Raw genomic sequence first — 14,811 nt, 5'->3', positions numbered from 1 at the left:
AAAATTTTATTTATTGAATTTGTATGAGGGTAACAAGTTTTGAAGAGCAACAGTTTGGTTCAAATGTTCATCAAGCACATTCTGACCGAGATCTCATTTAATAATTAAATAATATTGTTATTATATCTTTTACTATTTATTATGACGCATCTTCTGAGGGTGTAGATATTTGCAATGAATAAGTCTAAATTTTGATGTTTTTGAAACTGTTTAATAACTTGTTGATTGATTGTACGTTGTTGCACGTCACATGCATAAACATTTCACTTATATAGAGATGGCACCGTGAAGGGATTCAAATTTAGACCTAAAGTCGGCACTCGTGGCCATTTAGCAGTGAGGGTTCTATATCGTGCCAACGCCTACAGTGGTTGGGGACTTCTCATCCAAAAGACCATGACTTTCACTTTTAGTGCCGTACGCTTAGCGAGGGAACCGTCACCACCTTTACGTCTGTTTCATACTTAAACATTTGACTTGAAAAAGACGTTAATGGTCATCTATGATTTACGTGATGACTTTAACTTTTCCATCGACAACAATTACTCTTTATACCAACTTAACATAGGCTTTGGAAGCATTTCAAAGGGGGCCTATTTGAAAGTGGGCTGGGGGGGGGTAACCAACTTAAAACGTAAACCTCAATTTTCAATGCCTATATTAAATATATATTTGCAAAAAAAGTTTGGGGGCTAAGCTTCCCCCCCGGTAAATTTTGTATGTGTTATTGGTTTGTGAATCACACAGACTTGTCACGTAGGCATATTTCCTGAAGCGCTTTATGAAAAATATGCCTAAGGGCAAGTCTGTGTGATTCATACACCAATAATTCACACAAAACTTCAAAACATTCCTCATATTTACATTTTACATGTTTGGAAGCACCAAAAATGTATTCAATATTTGTACTTCTCGCTGCGCTATATTCTTATACTTTTACTTACGTCAGTGTAGCCTTATTGTGACGTCACGTTAACGCACGTTTCTCTGTGTATATTTCTACGCATGTGTATACATGAAAATGGTTTTCAAATCAATTTCACAGTTGGCTCAGTAGAAAAACACAGCGAATGTAAATGTATAATGATGGACTCCCTACAATGACCTATAATGATGGACTCTCTACAATGACGCTATAATGATGGACTCTTTACAATGACATAATATAAAAATGGAATCTCTACAATTACACTATAATGATGGACTCTCTACAATGACGCCATTATGATGGACTCTCTACAATGACTCTATAATGATGGACTCTCTACAATGACTCTATACTGATGGACTCTCTACAATGACGCTATAATGATGGACTCTTTATGATAAACGTGATGACTTTAACTTTTCTATCTACAACTTCCCTTACTTACGCAAGAAAATATACCTTCATTACCTGCATATATCTCAGTGGATTCGATACAAAAGAACATGCATTACGTATGAGCAGTTTCTAAAGCGAGATTAGTTATTGACAGATAAGTTGATGAAACAAGAATATCAAGAGTCTCGTTTAAAGTTATCGTTTCGAAAGTTCTTTGGTCGCTAAAATGGTCAAGTCGGCAAATACAATTTATCAGCGAGTCAAACGCTGAATGACGTTTTTCATACCAACTGTTAGTTTATTTTTTACATACTGATTTTACGACGGATTTTCCCCTTATTTCCCGATCATGACAAGGAGCACACGGCGGGTATGACCAGTCGGCATTGGAAGTCAACTCCTCCATGGCACCTGATCCCACCTCTGATGTTTCGGAGATCCGTGTTTGTTTTGCTCATATTTTGTATTTTTTTTATGGACTTTGATATTAAATACAGTTCTTTATTTTCATATCATTCATTACGTCTTAGGTTTGACGGGGTGTCAAACGAGAATTGAGCCCGGGCCTCCTGATCAAGAAGTGAGCGCCCTACTGTTCCGATGCCGATTTTATTGATTGAAAATATGTTTTGAAGCAATCAGTTTAGCATATTTAGTATTACAATGACATTATATAATGATGGACTCTCTACAATGACACTATAATGATGGACTCTTTACAATGACATTATTTAATGATGGACTCTCTACAATGACTCTTAGCCTGTTCCCCTGTCTCATCCTTAGCAATGTAGGAGATATAGAGTAAACGAAGCATTAATAATGACTCTACAATGATGAACTCTCTACAACGTTCATTCTTTCCAATACAAGACACGCGGAGTGAACGAAGCATTACTGGGACCAGGAACCAGGCTACAATGACGCTATAATAATGGACTCATTAGTCCCTACAATGATGCCTAATGTTTGACTTCCTAATTTGTGATGGACAATCATTATTGAGTATAACTGCTACGGCCCATAACTTGATACTGTTAACCTAATGTCTAAAGGTATGGGCTCTTTATTTTTGCACTAACTGCGTTCATGATCTTATGCAATAGATTTTATATAACTTTCATATTAAACAGAGATTTGGTCATGATTTGGCCATGTGACTAAGCAAGGAAACAAACCCATCCCGTGACTGAAGGATGCTAGAAAGTAACTTCATTCGACTTCAGAAAAAAACATTCACTGTAATAGGCTAGGAATAAAATCCCTCGGCGGCCAAATACAAAGAATACAGAGAAAGAAATTAACTCACCTAAAGCAGGGATAAAATAAATCGGAAAATTAGTCCTTACATGTCAACATTTAACTTTCTTTACTAGAAACGATCGAAATGATACCTTGCCTAAATGTAGCCGATTCGGATAAGTCACGTGACTTGGTCTTTCTGTAAATGTTCCGTCTTCCTGGTCAAAGTTTAACCACGTGATAATGTGAGTAGAATACAGCCACATATCATCATTCCGTATAGACAAAAAACTGGGCATGGGGAATTCTAATCATAATTCACATGCACTCAGAAATTGAATTTGAAATACATGTAATTTTATCACGAATAAAATAATGCGATAATAACACGCTGAGACTTTCAATAAGGAAATAATAAAATGTACAGTATAATTTCTTGTCGCGGCAAAAAACAGGAAATGAAATACTAGATCTGGGATAAAAAAAAAAAAAGTACGTCTGTATGTTGTCGGTTTCCTTCCTCTTGCTTTTTAAAACTCATTCTGCTTTGAGATATGACTTTTATATATATATATCCTCTGACTAAAGAAATTTTATATTTTTGTGCTTTATCTTGTAAATACAAATAAATTGAAATTTTCAACATAATTTTTTCAAGATCAGAATTTCATTGATGAAATTGTATCAAAAGCATTACGAATTGTTAAAATAATGTCATTTATATTACACATCTAAATGAAACTCAACTTCGCTGTATGAATATTTAACACTGTATCCAAAAAAAAGAAAGACTTTCAAATACTCTCTGATAACAGAAACATATTTAAAGATATAAAGATATAAAGCTTGTTTTACTGATGGGCATGGGAACATTATGAAAAGAAAAAAAAATGTATGAAATCAACAGGAACCTTCAGATATCTCGTTTACATACTGTTACGAGGTGCACTATGTCATGCAAGAGGGAGTAGGAGACGAAGGGGTAACATTTTGTTTAGCTCAGAACACCCAGTCCATGCTGTTAACACGTATGAAAAAACGTTTTTTTACGACATTGAGAAAATGGTATCCTATAAAGGTCCATACATTGAATCTAAATGCTATTTTGTAGTAAATATTCTGTGACGTTTCATTCAATTTCATTCACTGATGTAAAGTAGTCGCAGATAAGGGATGGCTACAGTATAATACAGACGCTCCCACTGCTATATACCCTTACTTTTCAAGGGGGGGGGGTAAAATTACAGTCTTGATCGTGGTAGCTAGGTCGATATTGTATGCTGATTTGAAGATCAACGGGACATAAATCTAATTTTTGTTTGTTTCTTTCGATAAAAATGCTGATTTACAAAACAGTTATTTAAAGAAATTTAATCTCCTTTTCAACTGTTACAACGCGAAATGTAATGACGAGAAATATAATAAACCTGAATTATTTGCATCAAAATCAACGAAGAACGCAAAAATGTGACAACACACTTTTGAGGATTATTACATTTTTCGTTATTGCATTTTGCGCCGAACTCAACGCAATATGTAATAACACGAGTTTTGGATTATTATATTTTGCGTTGTTACATCAAGATTAAGCAAAAGGTAAGAAATAACACATTTTTTTCGTAAGCAAGCTAATGATAGAGTAAAGTGTAGCGGCTGATGAAAAGAAAATAAAACAAAACGAAAAAAATAGATATAGAGTAAAGTGCAGTGGCCGATGAAAAGAAAATATAACAAAATGAAAACAAGAGGCCCGCGGGCATTATATGTCACCTGAGTATCATGTAACAACTCTCCAGCAATTGAACTTATGTCGTGTTTAATCTAAAAGCAATGAAATTTACAATTTTGACATAGGCTTAAAATAATTAAATACTTACCAGGCTTACTTTGGTTACTAAATACCAAGATGTATATCAGAGTAATAAAGAAAATGCATTTCCCACATTATAACCACCAGTTTTGCATCCCACCCCCACAGGAACCACTGACCCTGTGGCCACATATTTAGAAATTTTATTTTATCATACTTAGAATGGTTGATTAATACCAAAGAGCAGATTTTAGGGCAAACAGTAACTTATTTTCAGACAAAGTACACCCCCCGTACTTCTGACCAAGGAGCCCTGAATTTATCCATTTTAAAAAGACAACTTTCTTCATTATAAATATGTAATTAGATCAATGGCATATGAAACAAGAGCAAAGGAAAAGATTTTCAAAGAATTCATGTATTTCACCATATAATTAATAGAGTCTTGCCCTAACACTAGAATTCCTGGCTCTAGGGCCATGAAATTCCCGATTTTGGTAGAGGCAGTCTTATTAAACATAACTATGTACTTGGTTTGTTTATTTAATGCCCAGGAGCAGAGAAGATTGTCAAATAATTTATGCAATTTCACTATATTGTAGCCAAGTGACAAGACTCTTAAAAGGTTCACCACTTTATTGTAACGTGTTAAACCAAAAGGCAGCAGTGATGTCTGCAAAGAACAAAGTACAACAATAAACAAAAGTTATAAAGTATGTACAAAGTGCATATACTGAATGATGGTTCATGTTGTAACGTTTTTACAAAGTACAAATGAATAATAATTAATTGAGTTCGCTTAGGATTCCTTCCTAAGTATCATATTTATAATATGAACCAAACAAACTTCAACAACAACGGCACAATAACAAGAAACTGACTGAAATTCCCTATAAATATATTTTCCTTGGTCCTATCTGGATAATGATAAGTAAGCGAAATGAAAACGAACTGTAACAAAAGAATCACCAATAATTTATCAAACCAATGATCAAATATAAAACCTATCTCTGTAGCTGCAGACTGAGTGGTATAACGAACAGTTCTGTTGTTTCCCGACACAGTCTACAACTACCTAAAACACACCCTATAAAAATCACAAAGTCACAGATACATCTAAGACACATAAACACAAGCTAAAGTCACCAAAACACCATAGCTATCAACAGGACACGACTTTTGGTTAGACACACGCTAAGGTCACAAATATACCATAGCTAGTCAGAAAGACACTCACTAGGGAACCGGGTCCCTGGGCTGAGTGGTCTAAATAACAATTCTGTTGTTTCCCGACAAAGCCCAGTTACCCTTCCCAAGTCACCTAACTCTGACAAAGAGTTACACCAAAAGTAAATGAAACAAGATTGATCCCTGTATTTATACTATTTTTCCTATGCCTAATGACTACTGATTGGTTAATAATTTCTAATGATTGGTTGATGAATCTGGAACTCTGATTGGTTATAATATCAAGCGCTGATTGGTCAAATATAAAATGATTCGATTGGTCTATATCAAAGGCATTTCAATCCACTTAACTAATTCTGATTCATTACAATGTTATCCTTTATAAACTTAGTAGTTCATTTAAATAACTATCAAACTACTTCACACTAAAGTCACATACAAGCATATATAGTGAGACCTACACTAAATATAACACATGGTACTATTATGTACTCACGGTAAAGTGTAAACACTAATATGATTAAACTGGTCAACTTAATATGACACAGATACTGACTTTTAAAATAAACAACTGCCCTAATACCTAGCATGACTCTAAATAAAGAATAATATACATAGCCGTTACCAAATAACAGACTTCTACATGTATACAGTCAAGAAAAGTAATAGACTTAACCATCAACATCTATACCATCAAACTGATATATAAAACATCAGGGTCACAAGTCAACGTTTACAAAGACAAGTTAAATATTCCCTTATTATTATGAACAAAAATGACATTAAAATATATAAAAATCATTGAACATTTGCTACATCATGAAATCTTATTCATACAATCTATTCTTCATGTTTAATTTACCTTGAATCACTCTTCAATGCATACAAATGAAAACAACTTATCGGTAAACAAACAAACAGGAAACATCTATCACTTACTAAAAGTAAAACCTAGACCTAGTTCCGAACTGAGTAATCCGTAATTCCGAAATACAACATACAAATTTCTCTCAGTTACGTTTATTACATTAAAACTAGAAATAAAGTTGCAACAACCTTGTTATTATGCATAACTATGATACAGAAGCATATGACATTATTACCTACTTAATAATTCTATCAATTCTATCGATAAGCATGATCTCCTAAACTGGCGCACATGTAGCGTCTGGCGGGAAATAAGTTCACCAAATACACAACTCATGTACAAATCATGAAATTCTAAGAAATGCATAATTATAATGATTTACATAAATGCACACCAGGTAAAAATTAGCAAAAATACATAATACACAACTGGATACTGTAGTGTATCAAAAATACTATAGCAAAAACTAGTCTGCGTTTCACATGAAGTTATGCCTCTGCTGTAGTGTGATAAGTTATGACGTCAGCCTCGGCTCCGAAAAATACTAAAAGAAGGATATGGAAATAACGAACAGTATTCAATCTCAACGTCCATTAAACAAATATACAAATTAAGAGCAGAGCAAAAACGGACCTCCGAAACATCAGAGGTGGGATCAGGTGCCATGGAGGAGTGAGCATCCCCTGCCGACCGGTCACACCCGCCGTGTGCTCGTTGTCATAATCAGGAAATAACGGAAAAAATCCGTGGTCAATTCAGTGTATAAATAATGGACTAACAATCGGTATGAAAAACGTCAGTCAGCATTTCATTCAATGATAAATTGTATTTGCTGACAAGGTCATTATATCAACCATAGAATTTACGAAATGATGACTTTAAACGAGACTGTTGATATTCTTGTTTCATCAACTCGAGTACATGTACTACGGCGAAGTCTTAAAGGTGAAGATACAGACGCACCCCCTACAGGTGAAGATACAGACACACCAGAATCATCCAACATAAGATATTCATCGTCACTAGAACCATCACTATCGACACAATCACTCACCATGTTTTTAGAGTTCTTTCTTTCAGAATGGTCTCTGTTCACTTGTGTCACAGTATCTACTTTCGCTTTAATTCTAGGGTGTACTCGATTCACAATCCGTCTGTCATCAGGAAAGTCTTTACGGTATACTTCATACACATGATTCTCCAGGTCAATATGCCTTAACACAACATACTCATGTTCGCTCCATGTATCCTGAATTTTGTTCCTGCCGGTCACACGATTACGAAGTAACACTACGGTTCCTAGTTCGAGTCCATCTATATCTCTGACTATCTTCACCATTTTCTTTCTAGCCTGTGCTGCAATCTGCAGTTGCTCCCCTGCTTTTCATAGATTTTCATATGGGTCATAATTTAACACCGTCCACACAGTTTGGTGTCCTGAACTAATCTGACAAACCTGGCCAAAACCCCTGGATAAGTGACTATAAATACATGTATCGTTAAACTTGACAAACAGGTTTACGAACCGATGCCGCAGCTCTGTATGCTACAATTCAGTGACCATCGATGCGTGCAAGTAAAACACTCCAATATGTATGGAAGCGCATTTGGAGCAATATTTACAATATTGTGACAATATCGCTACAATGCCCATCTTGAGTCTGCGCTCTATATATGTACAAAGAACCGTACATGGTCATGCATAAGAAATGATTTCCCTGGTCACTTTAAATGGTTTGCTATTTGGTTAAGTGTTCTCCACACTTTTTATCTTTTAAAGACACATTACTGAGGGCTCTGTTTAGCATATCTCCAAACACGGGAATTTTTTAGACTGAATAAGATTGCAAACTTTATTTGAATCATTATAGATATATACAGTATAGATATATAGAATTTAGGATTCAGTTTCTGCGTCATCAATTACACATTCCTGTATGTAGCGGTAATGTATGGTGTCCGGATAGGGCCATTACGTTAGCGCGACATCACGCTAACACACAACACGCCGTCGCGCTAATGCAACTTTGCTCCATACGCCTTCGCGCCAACGTATCTTACACAACGCACCGTCGCACTAACACATAACACACTGTCGCACTAACACAACATTGCACAATGCGCCGTAGCGCTAACACACAACACGCCGTCACGCTTACGCTAAAAGCGCATTGTGCAAAGTTGTGTTGTTATTTTGACGGCGCGTTGTGTGTTTGAGTGACAGCGCGATGTGCAAAGTTGCGTTAGCGCGTCGGCATGTAATGTGTCAGCGCAACAGCGTGTTGTGTGTTATCGCCACGGTGCGTTTATCTGAATGCGATGTTGCGCTAATGCAAATGGCCCTATCCGGACACCATAAAAATTAGAATCAATCGTCTAATTGATGTGAGATGTAAGGTTTATAAGAGCGCAACATTTTATTGAGGAGTAGTGATAATGATTAGATAGTTTAGCAGTATTATTGAACTCCTAGCGTACTTCATAATGAAGATATTTAGACGTAATTTATAACCAAATTACCCATTTATTATCAACACAGTAATTGATTTCAAAACCCAATTAGTATAACTTCCGAAAGATTTTTTTGAAAAATCATACATAATAAATATTTTTACATTAGATACGGGCATTTTTATTATAAGGTGACAAAAAGAGATTATCATTATTTAATTTCATAATTTGCCTCGAGTGTTTTATAAGTGTAAGTTTGTAATTTTATTTCATAGCCACCATGAGAGCTGCCATATTCGGTTCATTCTACGTGACGGTAGCTTCAAGCTTTACAGACTTTGTCCTGCCATTTGAAGTCGGGTGGTTTGGAGTTGGTGGGATGACAGCTTCTCAACCTTGTCCAACTGGGTACCGGTAAAGTGCGAAACGAAATAGAAACGAATCACTGAAAAAAATAATCAGTGAAAGTCACTGGGAAGACTAGTAAATTTACTGTCCATACAATCACTACCTAAAAAGTAGTTTTACTAGGTATTGGGTAGATTTACTAGATAACATTAGTAAATCTAAGCATTCATAAGTAACTTTCACTAGGTATTTAAGTATCTTTACGACCACTACTCCACTTTTCACTATCTCAGCTAGTAAACAAAGTTATTACTAATCACTGTCCATACAATCACTACCAAAGTAGTTTAACTAGGTAATTCTATCAGTGAACGAAATCTACCGAAACAAAGCGAAACAAAACTTTCAGAATGTTTTTCAAATTAAGGTAAACTTGTATACATCAAGTTATAAGATGTGATGTGTAACTGTATATGGTCTATTTTTACTTCATATAAAATTTATATAGTAAGCTTGTTTGCACATGCATTTGTTTCGTATGAGGGATACCCATCTTGTTTTTGACACGGGGTCCTAACTGAAGTTTAAGCACCCTCGCTTCAGATTCATATTTTGTTAATATATTAATAATTTACATACATTAATTTGACATCGTTCGCTTTGAGAGAATATTTCCTTGTCAATTAAATCCTTTTAGACGTCTTTTGTCGAGCCTCTTTATTGCAAACTACTCATTTCTCCCTCGAAAATTACCCCGATACAAAATAAGGTCGTATGATCGTAGATGGGATACACACTGCAGTTAGAGTTACATGTATAAGTAAACGATAAAACCACCCAGACACCTCGCATTGAAATACTCGTAAGTCTCTGTTAAACTTCAGTTTTGATAGATATGTTGCATCATGGGCGTTGCAAGCAAATTGACAGGGGGGGGGGGGGGGGGGCTTAACCAAACAGAAAGGAAAACCCAAAATTTCAATACCTGTTTAATATGTACCTTTGCAAAAAGGTGGGGGGGGGGGGGCTAAACCTCCCTGCGTTTATGTCATACTTAATTGTGTTAATATAACACTAAATAATTACCACTTAATTACAAAAAATAGGACCGTGTGTACGTAGGAAGGATACACAAGATTCCGGCTGGAGTTACTTGTATAATTGAACTATAAAACCAGACATCTCGGAATGATATACAAAATACTCGGAAATCTCTGGTTTATCCTATGTTTTAAGACATTTGCTACATACAACAGTACAGTGACTTTATTTCGACCCGTACATAAACGAGCCTTTACATGTAACATATCAGTTTTGATAGATATTTTGTATTTATATACAGAAGGGCTGGAAATAAATGTAAGACATAAAAATTTGAAAATAGTTCTCATATTGAAATTTTACATGCATGTAGTACGTGCGTTCGTGCATATTTGCAGCTTGCAAGAATGTAAATCCTTCATTAGACTGACAAGGGAGCATAATTTTTCGTAAATCAAATTTTTTATTAACAAGTGCAAGAACTACATATGCATTTTATTTGAAGTAAAAAAACGTCCACAAGGAGTAACAAATATATAAATCACGATGTAGTACCTAAACGGTTGCTATCAGAAAAAATTGCGCGTTCATCACTGCTATCTGAAAATTGAGCGGTTGCTAGTGGAAAAAAAATGGATGAAATTGTAAGTATTTTTCTTCGCTGGCTCAACAAAATGGTCAATAATTCAATTAATAAAGTTTAGCTGCTTGGTATTCCACTCTTACGGAACGTTACATATATTTTTAAACTAACTTGTATATTTAGAATTTTAATGAATTAAAGAATTGCTGATATATAAGACGAAAACTGTCGAAAGCGTTGGACACATTTACATGCACGTAAGAAATATATTGAAATTTCTTCAAAATCTTTAGATATTTGGTAAAAATGAATCAATAGTTCGTTGTGTATTTGTAAATAGTATTGGTTATTTTATATCATTGTCCACTTTGATGGGTTTCTTAAAGGCTAGAGCGTTTTTATTAGGAGAATCTTGTGTTACGGCTACTATTAGACAACGGCACCGGTTACTATTGGAATAGGTTTAAGTTTTTAAATTTCATGAAATCACATTCTCAATTTACATATGTTATGCAATTATAGTTAAGAAAACTATATACTTTCTTTTCTTCTTTTTTTTTTTTTTTTTTTTGGTGTAACCCCCCCCCCCACTTTCAATTCCTACGCCTTTGGCACACGTGCGCACACACACAACTGTTAAAGTTTTGTGTTGGTCATTAAATCATGTGACCATTCATTATATTTCAGGTATGTTATTATGCCAGATTGATCAAATTTACGATTTGGAATTTAAAAAATCATATATAATTCTCGATTCACAAACCACGAGAGATTATTTGTCTCAAACATTCACGCAACCCACCTCTATAAATCCAAGCATAAACCCACAAATTAACAACCTCTATATCTGATTTTAAAAAAAAAGGAATTGTAAAATGAATAAAGCTCACATAAAGTTATAAAGGTTTGGTGTCGAACGTTGATAATTTCTCAAGTACATGTAAAGTGCACAATGTACATAAGAGTAAAACGTGGACAATAACGTATGTACATAGGAGCTTACATTTATTACGATTTGCATACGTATATATAGGACGTTCATATACTGTACATGTGCATCAGGGAAAGCACGTTGAAGGTAAAGGGTGGGGTGTCTGCTCCTCTTTCCACCTTTTTGTTAAGAGAATTTTCTGTGTTTTTTTAAAGAATCTTTGCTGTAGTAGTGTCAAAGACTCCCAGAGTCCAACAATTATTTTAATGAAATATATTAAGTCAATCAATTTACAAGAAATATGAAAGTAAAAAGAAGTGGAAAACATCAATATAAAAACCACGCTTTCTTTCGTGGGGGGGGGGGTGTGCTCGTCTTTTCTTGCCTATATAATTTAAAGAACTCTTAAAAGCCTAATGGGGGAAGGGGGGTCGATGTTTTGAATATTGCATGTTAGTCATACAACGAACCAATGCATCACCGTACTTCGAAAAAGAAATATGGAATTAGAAATATTTGACAAAGCTTACACTTAAACTTTTCTAGATATTATACATGTTTAAGTGTACATGTAGGCTACAAAAATCCCCAAAAACTCTAACTTAAGAAAGATTTTAAAGAAAATTAATGATTGTAAATGATAGTAAAAATATATTATATGTTATTTCAAATTGATTTACGGGTCCTTTCATAAAGCTTTCTTTTTGATTTGTGTAGCAATGCTTTTCGAAGATCAGCTCTACTTTGCAAAAATACGATACATTTGAGTTACAGACCCCCCCCCCCCCCCCCCCTCCGCAATTTGTTCTAAGCATAACCTTTACTTTCTAAAATGTTTATTGAAAGGTCTGTTGACTTTCTTCCAAGCATCACATTTACTAAATTGAAAATTTTCATTGAAGGCCCCCTTTTTTACTGCAGTACAGTCAAAGAAGGGTAGGCAGTAGCGTGTGAGAAAAAATGGCACTGAAGGAAGTTTGACAACTTTCCTTGTTTTTTCCCATGTCTGCTTTTTAAAAAAATAGATTTGAATTTTTCTGCCCCCTCCCCCTTTTCAAAATCGAAGTTACACCCCTGAGTTAAGTTGGGAAAAGTCAACTGCATATAGACATCTTATTTCACATGCAATTTAGATACCGGTATTTAAAATGTATATTTTAGACATTTGCTGCCATAAGTTTGTTTCACATCTCTGTTAATAAGGACAATTTTCATGCAATTTAGATACCGGTATTTAAAATGTATATTTTAGACATTTGCTGCCATAAGTTTGTTTCACATCTCTGTTAATAAGGACAATTTTCAAATAGCAGTCGATGCGATGTTTTCAGTTATTAACCGGTGCAATATATGCTAAGACTCTGATAGCAACCGTAACTTTAAAAAAATCGTGTTTTGTCCAAAAATCTCTTTTAAAATACACTTGTCAATTTTTAAAAAAATATTTCTAAGAATTATTATAGATTGACGGATCTTCAAATACCAAAATACCCACAATCTGAATAATAGATGATGTAAAAAAGCATGAAAAGTGGGTATTTATTGACTGAAGATTCGGTACAGGCTTCGGAAATTTTACTAATTTTAAATTATTAGAGGGCTATTCAGCAAATTACACATGACAACATCTATAGAAATACCTTACTTGTTCCGTGCACCCGGACTTTTCAGAGACTATCTTGATTTGGGGTCATATTTCACTGTTTTACAACTTGTTCTAAGAGTTTTCAACATATTTATTTCTGCTAGCAGCCGTGAAATTTTCGAATAGCAGCACTGAACGCGATTTTGTTCAGATAGCAGCCGTTTAGGTACTACACCGTGTAAATATTTTCATGATTTACCTTGATTTAGGGGGAAACACAGATTTCAATAGTTTGTTTCGTTTCGTTTCGGCAGGTTTCGTTTTGATTTTGTTTCGTTTCGTCTTGATTTCGTTTCGGTAGATTTTGTTTCGTTTCGGTAGATTTCTTTTCGTTTCGTTTCTTTTTCGTTTCGCACTTTACAGGTACCCTGTCCAAATATCATCTCCAAGATGTTGAGGTATAACCCAGACATCGTTGTAGTATGCTTAGGTGGAAGCGACATTTCTAGTGGAGCCGAGGCGTCTACAGTCATTGACTGTCTGTAAAGCCTTTTCGACCAAATTAAAGTCTTGAATTCCAGCTGCAGACAAACAGAGATGTTCTTCACAGATCGTTTGTAGAGGAAGATTTCGCTTTCCTCTGCAGCGTGGGGAGGTTGATGCAAGGCGTAGGACTGTTAACAATAAGAAGAAGAAAATCCTTGGCAGAACTTCATCAGAATATATGTCAAATTTCCAAGACATTACCTTTCCGATGAGACCCACTTCAACGGGGCGGGAACAGTCCTCTTCTTGCTTTCAATAAGCAAGACCATCAAGAGTCGCTCCTAGAAGTTGAAAATAAACGGCCCTTGTAAGGGCCATTCAATACATCGAAAAGATACCTATGAATACAGACGTAGAAACGTCGCACTTGACGTATATGCCCATTTATTTTACCGAACTTACCGGTAAATGAAAAAGAAATACGTAATACCTATAAATATACACAGTATAGTATATAATACACAATTACTAAAAACTTCTTTTTTATAATTCCCGGATAAAGTGATATTTGCTCGAATAGTTTTATCTAAACTCGTCATATCTCGTCATATCTACACAAAACATTTTAGTTAGGAATTTAAAACAAGAAACATTTTGATTTAAGCGGCAAATCACAATGTTCCTGTTATCAGGCAACATACTGAAATTATCTGTTATAAATAGAATATGTATCATAAAAATCTATGAATATGCCATATTAAAACAGTGCATGAAATATTGCAGGCGCGTATTTTATTTGAACAATCGATTTTTTTTTTCATACATAAACTTTATAAGTAGCCTATCACGAGCTTATTACCGGGACTTATGTTAAAACACAATAAATATCTCTTTCACTCACTCTAGCATATCCCAAAGGAGGTGTAATCCCCCCTCTCCCATCCAAATTTGCTA

The 14,811-nt window shown here is 34.9% G+C and overlaps 2 protein-coding genes across 2 annotated transcripts in view; one reads left to right on the top strand and one right to left on the bottom strand.

Moving 5' to 3' along the window:
• Positions 1 to 2,744, bottom strand: part of LOC134274555 (uncharacterized) — a 140,428-nt gene extending 137,684 nt beyond the window's left edge. Inside the window, exon 1 of the mRNA XM_062756828.1 lies at positions 2,634 to 2,744. The gene's annotated coding sequence lies outside the window, so the exon portion shown is untranslated. The remainder of the gene's footprint in view (positions 1 to 2,633) is intronic.
• Positions 1 to 14,811, top strand: part of LOC134274558 (PRA1 family protein 3-like) — a 142,026-nt gene that overhangs the window by 108,967 nt on the left and 18,248 nt on the right. The gene's annotated exons all lie outside the window — the stretch shown is intronic.

This window comes from Saccostrea cucullata, unplaced genomic scaffold, assembly GCF_032062105.1.
Source record: "Saccostrea cucullata isolate Sc308-1 unplaced genomic scaffold, CSIRO_AGI_Scuc_v1 ctg2876, whole genome shotgun sequence".
NCBI lineage: Eukaryota > Metazoa > Mollusca > Bivalvia > Ostreida > Ostreidae > Saccostrea > Saccostrea cuccullata.
This window is presented reverse-complemented; position numbering and strand designations above follow the sequence as displayed.